The sequence below is a fragment of the Gracilinanus agilis genome, chromosome 6 (genome assembly GCF_016433145.1).
Source record: "Gracilinanus agilis isolate LMUSP501 chromosome 6, AgileGrace, whole genome shotgun sequence".
Taxonomy (NCBI): Eukaryota; Metazoa; Chordata; class Mammalia; order Didelphimorphia; family Didelphidae; genus Gracilinanus; species Gracilinanus agilis.
This window is the reverse complement of record NC_058135.1, coordinates 265,772,913-265,785,248: the sequence shown is the minus strand read 5'-3', so window position 1 is coordinate 265,785,248 and position 12,336 is coordinate 265,772,913.

Here is a 12,336-nt window from a genome sequence, read left to right as displayed (position 1 = left end):
TTCCAGCCTCAGCAGGGGAAGAGTGGAAACAAAAGCAATGAAGAGGCAGCAGAGGGAAGAGCACAGCCCCACATACTCCTAGTGCAATCTAGGATGAGCAGCAGTTGGAGGAACTTGGCACAGCAATGTCCATCTTTGTTGGGAGTGGGCAGAACCCAAGGAGAGCCAGCATGAATGGAATATGAACAGAACAACTACAAACCTCTCTTTGTCTTGTAAGAGGTAACCAGACTGCCTTGTAAAGAGCTCAGTCTGGGACTAAGACAACAGAATTGACTCCAGCCACTGCAATATACTACACAGTATAAACTTGTGACAGAACTTCCTCTCCAGGAATAGATCTAAGCTTCAGCATAAAAGCAAAGCCAAGGAAAATATAACCTGCAAGTGTGCAAAAGACAGAAAAAGTCTGACACTAGAAAGCTATTTCCACAACTGTGATCACTAAAATGCAAGCTCAGAAGAGGAAAGCAATACAAAAAAGAAAATGTGTGAAGCATCCAAGGAAAATGTGAAAGCATGTCAGATCCAAAAAGAACAGGGATGGCTCTAAAAGAGGATAAAAAACAAAGAAGTGACTTGAAAGAAAAAAAAAACAAAGAAAACAATAGAAAAAAAAAACAATGGCTTAGTACAAAAATTCACTGAAAAAAACAGCTCCATAAACATTAAATATATAGCCTCAAATAGAAAAATAACACTCTAAGAAAGGAAGTGCAAAGAATCAGAAGAAAATAACTCACTAAAATTTATAATTGGATAATTGGAATGTATTGGTTCCATAAAAAGCCAGGAAAGAATAAAAAAATTCAAAATATATTTTTAATATTTTATTTTTTTAGAAAAATTTTCCATGGTTACATAATTCTTGTTTTTACGTTCCCCTTCTCCCCCTTCAACACCCCCATATCCAACACGCATTTTCACTGGTTTTATCATGTGTGATCAATCAAGACTTATTTACATATTATTGATAGTTCCATTGATGTGGTTGCTTTGAGTCTACATCCCCAACCATGTCCTCATCAACTCATGTGTTCAAGTGGTTGTTTTTCTTCTGTGTTTCAACTCCTGCAATTCTTCCTCTGAATGTGGGTAGTGTTCTTTAACATACGTTCTTCAGAATTGTCCTGGGTCATTGCATTGCTGCCAGTACAGGAGTCCATTACATTTGATTTTACCACGGTGTTATCAGTCTCTGTATACAATGTTCTTCTGGCTCTGCTCCTTTCACTCTGCATCAATTCCTGGAGGTCTTTCCAGTTCACATGGAATTTCTCCAGTTTATGATTTCTTTGAGCACAATAGTAATCCATTACCAACATATACCACAATTTGTTTAGCCATTCCCCAATTGAAGGGCATCCCTTCATTTTCCAGGTTTTTGCCACCACAAATAGCGTCACTACAAATATTTTTGTACAAGTCTGTTTATCTATGATCTCTTTGGGGTACAAACCCAGCAATTCTATGGCTGGATTGAAGGGCAGGCAGTCTTTTATTGCTCTTTGGGCATAGTTCCAAATTGCCATCCAGGTTGGTTGGATTAGTTCACAACTCCACCAGCAATGCATTAATGTCCCAGTTTTGCCACAATATCTCCAGCATTCATTACTCTCCCCTTCTAACATTTTCGCCAATCTTCTAGGTGTGAGGTGGTACCACAGAGTTATTTTGATTTGCATTTCTCTAATTATTAGAGATTTAGAACACTTTCTCATGTGCTTATTGATGCTTTTGATTTCTTTATCTGAAAATTGCCTATTCATGTCTCTTGCCCATTTATCAATTGAGGAATGGCTTGATTTTTTATACAACTGATTTAGTTCCTTGTCTATTTGAGTAATTAGACCCCTGTCAGAGTTTTTTGTTATAAAGATTTTTTCCCAATTTGTTGTTTCCCTTCTGATTTTAGTTGCATTGTTTTTGTTTGTACAAAAACTTTTTAATTTAATTATATCAAAATTATTTATTTTACATTTTGTACCTTTTTCTAACTCTTGCTTGGTTTTAAAATCTTCCCTTTCCTAGAGATCTGAGAGGTATACTATTCAATGTCCATATAATTTTCTTATAGTTTCCTTCTTTATATTCAAGTCATTCACCCATTTATCTTGGAGTAGGGTGTGAGATGTTGATCTAAACGTAATCTCTCCCATATTGATTTCAAATTTTCCCAACAGTTTTTGGCATATAGTGAATTTTTGCCCTAAAAGTTGGGCTCTTTGGGTTTATCTTAGACAGTCTTGCTGATGTCATTTACTCAAAGTCTATTCCCCTGATCCTCCCTTCTGTCTCTTAGCCAGTACCATACCGTTTTGATGACTTCTGCTTTATAGTATAGTTTAATATCTGGTACTGCTATGCCACCTTCCATCACGGGTTTTTTTTTCATTATTTCCATTGACATTCTTGATCTTTTATTCTTCCAAATAAATGTTTTTATAGTTTTTTCTAATTCAGTAAAACACTTTTTTGGTTGTTTGATAGGTATGGCACTAAATAGGTAAATTAATTTGGGTAGAATGGTCATTTTTATTATGTTAGCTCATCCTACCCATGAACAATCAATGGCTTTCCAATTGTTAGGTCCAGTTTTATTTGTTTGGAAAGTGTTTTGTAGTTGTTTTCATATAAATTCCTGTGTTTCTTTTGGTAGATAGATTCCTAAGTACTTTATATTGTCTAGGGTGATTTTAAATGGTGTTTCTCTTTCTACCTCTTGCTGCTGTGATATGTTGGAAATATATAGAAATGCTGATGATTTATGTACATTTATTTTGTATCCTGCAACTTTGCTAAAGTTGTTGATTATTTCAACAAGCTTCTTAGTTGATTCTCTAGGATTTTTCAAGTAGACAATCATATCATCTGCAAAGAGTGATAGCTTAGTCTCCTCATTGCCTATTTTGATACCTTCAATTTCGTTTTCTTCTCTAATTGCTACTGCTAGTGTTTCTAGTACAACATTAAATAATAGAGATGATAGTGGGCATCCTTGTTTCCCTCCTGATCTTATTGGGAAGGCTTCTAATTTATCCCCATTGCATATGATGCTTGTTTATGGTTTTAAGTATATACTGTTTATTATTTTTAGGAAAGGTCCTTCTATTCCTATACTTTCTAGTGTTTTCAATAGGAATGGGCATTATATTTTGTCAAAGGCTTTTTCAGCATCTATTGAGATAATCATATGATTTTTGTTGGTTTGCTTGTTGATATGGTCAATTATGTGAATGGTTTTCCTGATGTTGAACCATCTTTGCATTCCAGGTATAAATTCGACTTGATCATAATGAATAACCCTCATGATCGCTTGCTGGAGTATTTTTCTAGTATTCGGTATAAGATTTTTGCATCTATGTTCATTAAGGAGATTGATCTGTAGTTTGCTTTCTCTGTTTATGATCTACCTGGCTTTGGGATCAGTATCATATTTGTATCATAAAAGGAATTTGGTAGAACTCCTTCTTTGTTTATTATGGCAAATAGTTTGTATAGTATTGGAATTACTTGTTCTTTGAAAGTTTGATAGAATTCACTTTTGAATCCATCTGGTCCTGGGGATTTTTTGTTAGGGAGTTCTTTGATGGCTTGTTCAATTTCTTTTTCTAATTGGGATTATTTAAGTATTCTATGTCTTCTACTGTTATTCTAGGCAATTTGTATTTTTGTAAATATTCATCCATATCACATAGATTGCTATATTTATTACTATATACTTGCGCAAAATAGTTTTTAATGATTGCCTTGATTTCCTCTTCATTAATGGTGAGGTCTCACTTTTCATCTTTGATACTGATGATTTCATTTTCTTCTTTCCTTTTTTTAATTAGATTGACCAGTACTTTGTCAATTTTGTTTGTTTTTCAAAGTACCAGCTTCTAGTCTTATTGATTAATTCAATAGTTTTCTTACTTTCAATTTTATTGATTTCCCCTTCAATTTTTGTAATCTCTGATTGGGTTTTTAGCTGGGGATTTTTAATTTGTACCCTTTCAATTTTTTTAAAATTTGTATGCCCAGTTCATTGATCTTTGCCCTCACTAATTTGTTAATATATGTACTCAAGGATATAAATTTCCCCCTGAGTACTGCCTTAGCTGCATCCCACAGAGTTTGGTAGGATGTCTGAACATTGCCATTCCCTTCAATGAAATTATTGATTTTTTTCTATGATTTCTTCTTTAGCTAACTGGTTTTGGAGACTCATATTATTTAATTTCCAATAAGTTTTTTATTTGCCTGTCCATGTGCCCTTACTAATTATTATTTTTATTTCATTATGATATGAGAAGATTATATTTATTGTTTCTGCTCTTTTGCATTTATTTGCAATGTTTCTATGCCCTATTATATGGTCAATCTTTGTGAATGTATCATGTGCAGCTGAAAAGAAGGTGTATTCCTTTTTTGTCCCTATTTATTTTTCTCTACATATCTATTAAATCTAATTTTTCTAGGATTTCATTCACCTCTCTTATCTCTTTCCTTTTTATTTATTTTTTTTTGATTTATCTAGATCTGAAAGAGGAATAACTAGATCTGCCACTAGTATGGTTTTACTATCTTTTTCCTTCTTGAGCTCAGCCAGTTTCTCCTTTAGGAATTTGGATGCTATATCATTTGGTGCATATATGTTCAGTACTGTTTTTTCCATCATTGTCTATACTGCCTTTTTTCAGGATGTAATTACCTTCCCTGTCTCTTTGAATCATATCTATTTTTACTTTGTCTTTGTCAGAAATCATGGTCTCTACTTCTGCCTTTTTTCTCATTTGAAGCCCAAAAGATTTTGCTCCAGCCCTTGACCTTAAACCTGTGTATGTCCACCTGCCTCATATGAGTTCCTTGTAGACAACATATGGTAGAATTTTGGTTTCTAATCCACTCTACTATTTGCTTCTGTTTTATGGGCAAGTTCATCCCATTCACATTCAGAGTTATAATTATCAGTTGTGTATTCCCCAATATTTTTGGTATCCTCTCCTACTTCTACCCCTCCTTCTAATGCTATTTCCTTTTAAACCGGTGGTTTGTTTTAGACCAGTCCCACTTGTCCCCTCCCTTGATTTACTTCCCTTTTCACCCCCTTTCTTATTATTCCCCTCTTTTTCTTTTTAAGGCATAATGAATTCCCTCCCCCCTCTCCTCCCCTCCCTTTTTTGACCTCCCACTCCCCTGCTCCCTTTGGTTGATCCCTTCTGACTATCTCAGCAGGTTTAGATAGAATTCTATATCCCAATGGATATAGCTACTTTTCCCTCTCAGGATTAATTGCACTGAGAGTAAGGTTTAAATAGTACCTCTTACTGCTTTCTTCCTATCCTTCTTATAATAGTATTTGTCCCCTTCCCTTCCCATGCTCTTTTTGTGTAGTATAGAATATCCTATTTTTCTTATTCATTCAAGTTTCTCTTGGTGTCATCTACTATTCACCCCCCTCTTTTTTACGCACCCCATCTCATCTTAGACCATTTAGTGCTCCAACCTCTCCCTAGAAGAATAATTCTTCTAATTAATATAATAGTGAATACAGATTTTGAAAATTACACATAACATTCACTAGATAGAAAATAGAAATGATTATTTGTCCTCTCCACAGGCTCAAGGTAGAACTATAGAATTTAGAACAAGGCCTATAGAATAACTTGCCCGATATTACTTATGGAGCAAAAAGGGGAGATGCTTTCTCTTAGACTCTCAATCCAATATTTATCCCATGAAAGAATGACATTAATTTGTATCTTTTAATTCAATAGAGAGATAGATAAATGAATAAATACATGGATGGATGGATAAATACATATATACATGCCTATATACATACAAATCAATGAATGAAATATAGGCATAGATAGACAGATAGATAGATAGATTGACATTTGAGTGATAGGTGGGTAGATTAATGGATGGACAGACAGGCAGACATTTAGGTAGGCAGACAGATAGCCAGGTATAGAGATAGGTAGGTAGATGATTGACAGATAGATAGATAGATAGATAGACATTGAGAGACTGAGAGATTGATTTATGATTACATTACCAGAAGGAAGAATATACATACACACACACACACACACACACACACACATACTCATAGTGTAATGCAGGGTTGAAGCAAAATCTCTGGCATTTGCAAATTCAACTGCAGCAACCCTGAGAGTTAAAGAATCAGAATGTTGACCCTGTTCTCATGGACAAAAACAGTTGGACCCTGGGACTATAAATATTCCTGCAGAATCACCTGAAGGGCCTTTTGCTTTGGGGGATTTTTGGACTTTGGCTGATTTCCTTTGACCTCTTCCTTGACAGCCTGCCATTCTGTGGATTTCCCCATTGGGCCCTGGGAGGAGGGTATTTTGGTGGAGGCTGTGGGAATTAGCTTCTGTAGACAGGCAGGGACAACCTAAAACCAAGCCATCACCTCATCTAGTAAACTGCTGAACCCTATTACATCAGGGTAGTGAAATTATCCCTAGCTGAGGGAGCTGGCTCCCTCAGCCTGATTCCCCTCTTCTGTGACCCTTCCCCAGCACCAGCTTCTCCCTTAGCAGTAGTGACCAGACCTTAATCCCTTTTCCCCTCAGTTTACCCTTGGCTCCAATAAATCTCTTTGGCCTTCATACAAATAGCTTCTGGTGATTTATTGTATCAGCAACTAGGGTAAAGCCTGAAGAGGGAAGAACAACTTTCCTTTTATTTCTTGAGGGCTAAAGCAGGGATACATCTTGGGCAGGAAGGGAATTAGTTTTCACTTTCTGTATGCCAAGTCTGGCTCTACAGAGGGGAGGGGCTCTTTACTCCTGCCTTCATGGGAACTTGAATAACAGCACTGAGGCTGAATAAACATTTCAGCCAAGCTCCCTCAATCCCTGGCTGATCTAAATTGCTCTGTACTAAAAGATAGCCTTCCCTGCCTGAAGACCCAGCTGAGACCACCTACAGCCCTCAAGAACAAGTCTCTTGATTAGCTTTGATTAGACATTATCATATCCATCTTTTATTCCATAACAATAGGTAGATGGATGGATGGATGGATGGATGGATGGATGGATGGATAAAGAAATAGATGAATACATGGATGGATGGATACATACATACATAGTCACAGTGATTGATAGAAACAGAGAGACAGACACTGATAGATGCAAAAATAGGTCCTTATGGCTATTCACAGGCCACGTTTCACTACTGATTATAAGGAAAACTTGCATTTACTCTGTATAATAAGGGACTTCTGGGACAAGATGGAGGATATCTTGAGTGACAGGAACGTTGGTTGAAGACCTTGGAATGTACCCAGGATGGCGTGAGCCAAGGCCAGAAGACAGTTGGAACCACCCTATAAATACCCGGGGACAACATCAAATTGGGTTTCTCATTCTTGAGAATTCTTGGGAGGAGGATGGACTGGAGGGAAGGTAGGCCTAGACCTGCAATCCAGCATCCATATCTGGTTGCCATAGGAAATCAATTACCTGCTAATTGATAGAGATAAGAGAAACATCATCACAACCAACAAGAAGAATATCATACCTTCCTTATCCTTTGGCTTGTGCCATGGCTGGGCTGAGCCAGGGATAGCTCTAGCCTATTACCAAATCTATCATCCAGTTGATTCAGTTTACCTTAATTCATTTAGACATAGCTTAATTTTCCCAAACACTTTATCCTATTTCCTTGTTCCTAACCCTTATAGATAACAAATAAACCCTGTTACAGTTCAATCAAAGAAAATTGGTATTCCTTTCCTAATTGGTGAATCATCTATAGCTGATTAGGGAAGTGATTTATAAACCGCAGTGAAAATAGCATTAATCCAGCAAGCATATCTATACCAGCCCAAACCAATCATTTACTATCAAATCCAACCCCAAATCAGGGCTAGAGGAATTGTAAAACACACTTACATCTCCCATTAGGTGCCTGACTTGGGCGCTGTTGTGGGCAGAGGCTTGACAAAGCTGATCTAGCAAACACTTCACCCAATGGCCCAGATTCCTCCAGTGCCTGTGATTTCCAGTGCCTACTTGGCAAACTCAGTCAACAGAGCCTGTCTGGTCAAGTGAGGCTTAGCAGCCTTCTGATTACCAACCTGCCCCCAGTAATTTACCCACAACATCTGTTACAATCTGATCCTATTTGTCCTTCTTCATATAACCTGCTGATTTTCTACTGCAGAGGTTCACCATGTTGATGCTAGACTTAGTAAAAACATACTTTTGAATTCAGCTGTATTGTTGCTCAGTATTCCCAAGTTCAACCAATCTACCAGCCCAAGTCTCACTTGTAGCAGTGATTACAGGTATGTCCTACCAAACCTGGCCTCAACTTGTATTTTTAAAGCTCCTAGTATATGTAAGACATCAGGCCCCTGATCAATGGATCACAAGAAAGTTAAAACCAGTTTCTAGCTTCAAGAAGGTGTACCTTATAATGTGGGTGACAATATGCAAATAATTGTGCGCATACAAGATATTAAAAGTGTACATAAAGTCTATTCTCAGAAGTTATATACTAGAACTGAATGTCTAGAAAAGGTATCTTTGGAAGGTAGCAAATGAACCAATTTTTGAAGGAAGTCAAAGAAGTTGGGAGATGTAGATAAGTAGGGAGAACATTCCAGGCAGCCATGGGAGATATCCAGAAAAAAAGGAAGAATTGGGAGATAGAATGTCTTGGGTTAGAAATAGTAATTAGATCAGTGTAGCAAGATAATGAAGTATATGGGGAGGAATAAAGTATAAAATAACTTAAAGACTAGAAAGATAGGAATGGAAAGGCTACCAAGGGTCTTGAATTCCAAAGAGAAATAAAAGAGAACCTCTGGAGTTTATTTAATGGTGGAGAGTGGGGAAATAAGTGACATAGTCAGATTTGTAACAGTAAAATAACTTTATTATCTGAAGGGAAAATGTATTATATGGGGTTAAGTGGGGGTGGGAAATGAGTCAGGGAGACCATCTAGAAGGTTATTGCAATAGAACAGGTAAGAGATAATAAAGACTTGTATTAGGAAAATGGCTATATGAGGGGGTAAGGAGATAACCTCTTGACAAGAGATATTGTGAAGGAAGAAATTATAAGATTTGGCATCTAAATTGATATATAAATTGAGTTAAAGAAAGGAGTCAAAGATGTCACAGGTTGTTGTCCTAGGTGACTGGCAAGAAAAATAGGAAAGTTTAACAAAGTGGAGGTTTTAAGAGAAAGACAATGAATCCTATATTGAATTTGAGATGCGTACAGGACATGCACATCAAAATGTCCAAAATAAGGATGGTGATATGGGAGTGGACCTCAGAAGAAGGCTTAGAGCTGCATAAATAGATTTACAAGTCACCTGCATAAAATGATAATTGAATCCATAGGAACTGGTGAAATAATCAAGCAAGAATATATAGAAGTAGAGGAGATATAGAGAGAAAAATGGAATGAAGAAAATGGAGGAAGGAAGGGAGAGTGAAAAAAGGGAGAAGAGAGAAAGAAAAAAGGAAAAGAGAGAGAGAAAGGGAGAGAGAAACAGAGAGAGAGAGACTCACAGAGAGTGGCTTTGATTTTGATGAATATATGCAGTGGAGACTGAGAAAGTATAGTCTGATCTCTAGAGAGGAACACCATGAGAAAATGGTGCATTACAAAAATCTATAGCAGAGAGATTATCCCAGTGGGGGTAATCTGGAGAGAGCAGGAGAGGTTGGGATGAAGAGACTTGCATTGACAAGAAGGACACCTCTTCATCATTTCAGGAGCAAAAGAGGAGACAGTGGGGTTCCTGAGTGATGTGAGATAGTAATGTGTTGTCTCCTGGAGAGGAAAGAACCTCCATAAATGGCTTTAATCACCACAGCTGATATCTCTAAGTACTTTAAAGTTAGCTCTTTAATATCTTATCCCAGGCGAGTCCAGCAATTGTTCTGTCACAGTGATGTTACTGGAGCTAGAATCCTCATTTTACAGATGAGAATACCGAGGATTATAGAGAATGTGTGGCTTCCATTGGGGTGCTGTAAAGGAAATGGTTTACAAAATATATATTGCCAGAGATATATAAGCTGTTATTAATGTTAAGTCTTAATGAGTCAGGGAAGACCATTACCCACCTCTCTCTGGTCTCTCTGGCTGCATACCTTATTAAAAAGCAGTACATTTTCATGTCACTAAAAGTTGAGGCCATTGCATAAAGAAGAGTACAGTCTCCATATATAAGACAGTTTCCCTTATTATGCATCACAGAGCAGAATTTGCATGTACTATAGGCATAAAAACCATGAAGGATTAGTGCCACTGGGAAACTTGGCTATGTTTACTGTATGAATAAAATGTTGTGCCAGGTCTTTATGGTCATATTTCTAAGCAAAGCAGCTCAATAGAATGCCATTTTGCAGATGGGGTGGCTTCCAATAAGATTACGTCTGAATTCAATCAGAGACTGAAGCTCTAAGAAATTTATCCTTCCAAATGACTGACATATTTGCCCTGACCACAGGGGTGATTGATATTCTTTTTCATGTATGCACCTTTTTAGTTATTGCAATCCAAGGTATTAGGGATTAGAAGTGAAGGGAAAGTCCATCCTTTTTTGCAGCTCTTGAATCATCTTAAGAAAGACAGCAGGAGTCACCAAGCTTGGGAATTTCAAAGACTCTGGGTTTTAAACCTGGCTCTTCTTTCATCACTATGGGAAAATCATTGCAACTCTATGTAGACCAATTTCTCCATGTGCAATTCTAAGGGAAGGCAGCCAGCTCCAGAGCCCACTCTATTTGCAAAATATTGAATATAGGTCCAGGATTACTATCAAAGCAAATACTATGTATATTCTCCACTTTATCCAGGCAAGAACACTTCCTGGACAGGCCTGGTGTCTTAGGCTGACATTTTAGAAAATCATTGTGCTACCAACTTCAGATGGAAATTTAACTCTTTGAGTATTGGCAGAATAAAGTTATTTACCTGTCATTTAACCATTTTTTAAGGAAACAACCATTTTTTGGGAGGAGAAATATAAATAAAAGGATAATCAATATAGACAATAATTATATTTTCCGGGGCAGCTAGGTGGTTCACTTGGTAGGGTTGGTTGAACTTGGGTTCAAATTTGACCTCAGTCACTTTTTAGCTGTGTGTCCCTGTGTAGGGCATTTAACTCCAGTTGCCTAGCCCTTACTGCTTCTGTGACTTAGAACTGATGCTAAGACACAAGATAAATGTTTAAAATATATATATATATATATATATATATATATATATATATATATATATATATATATATATATATATATATATTAGGAGAAAAGGTCACTTTGGGATCTCTGTCATCTCTAGATGCCCATTTAAATCATTTTCTTTGTTTTGAGTGAAACTAATAGAACAAAGGTGCTAAGACAGGAATACAAAACCCAAAGTAAAAAACGGGGGAATGAAAGGGGAAATTGTCATTAATAATATCAGTTTCCATTCATATTTGAGTAGAAACAAGGAAGTATAAAGGGGAATAACAATGAAGAAATTTATATTATGATGACAGATAATAGAGCTCATATAGTGAGAAACTGACAGCATAAGAAACTGAGGTATAAAGCTAGACATCAGCAAAAATAGGAGGTTTGAAAACAGAGAACTAACCCATTTCTGGTTTATAGCACAGCATTTTCTCCACTACAGGATAGCTTTCCCCCAATGCCAGTATTGTGGGAAGATTGTTACACGGTAATCATGTTAAACATACAATAGCCTAGAAGAGATGATTTCCCTCTCTTTTTGTTCCTTTCTCTCTTCTTTCTTCATATAACAACTTTTTAAAAAAAAATTTTAAGGGGGCAGCTGGGTAGCTCAGTGGAGTGAGAGTCAGGCCTAGAGACAGGAGGTCCTAGGTTCAAACCCGGCCACAGCCACTTCCCAGCTGTGTGACCCTGGGCAAGTCACTTGACCCCCATTGCCCACCCTTACCAATCTTCCACCTATGAGACAATACACCGAAGTACAAGGGTTTAAAAAAATTCTTATGTTAGCAAAGAACAAAATAAATTAACATTTCTATTTATACAGTATTGAATGAAAAATGTCTTCCTTTAGATCTCTTACCTATACTTTATTCTTCATTGAAAATATATAATAAAATCCATCTTGTAACCTTCAAAGATGTGCTCATGGTCTATGCTTCTTTCTGTTCATTATTTCCATGAATAAAATAAGTCAATTCAATTTTCTTTTCCTTTTTTTTCATCCACTCAACAAAAAGGAATTTATTAATCCTGTACATGTGGAAGGCTTTGTTCTCTTCCCTTTTCACTTTTGTTTGGTATAACAGTGATATTATGCTTTAATTCA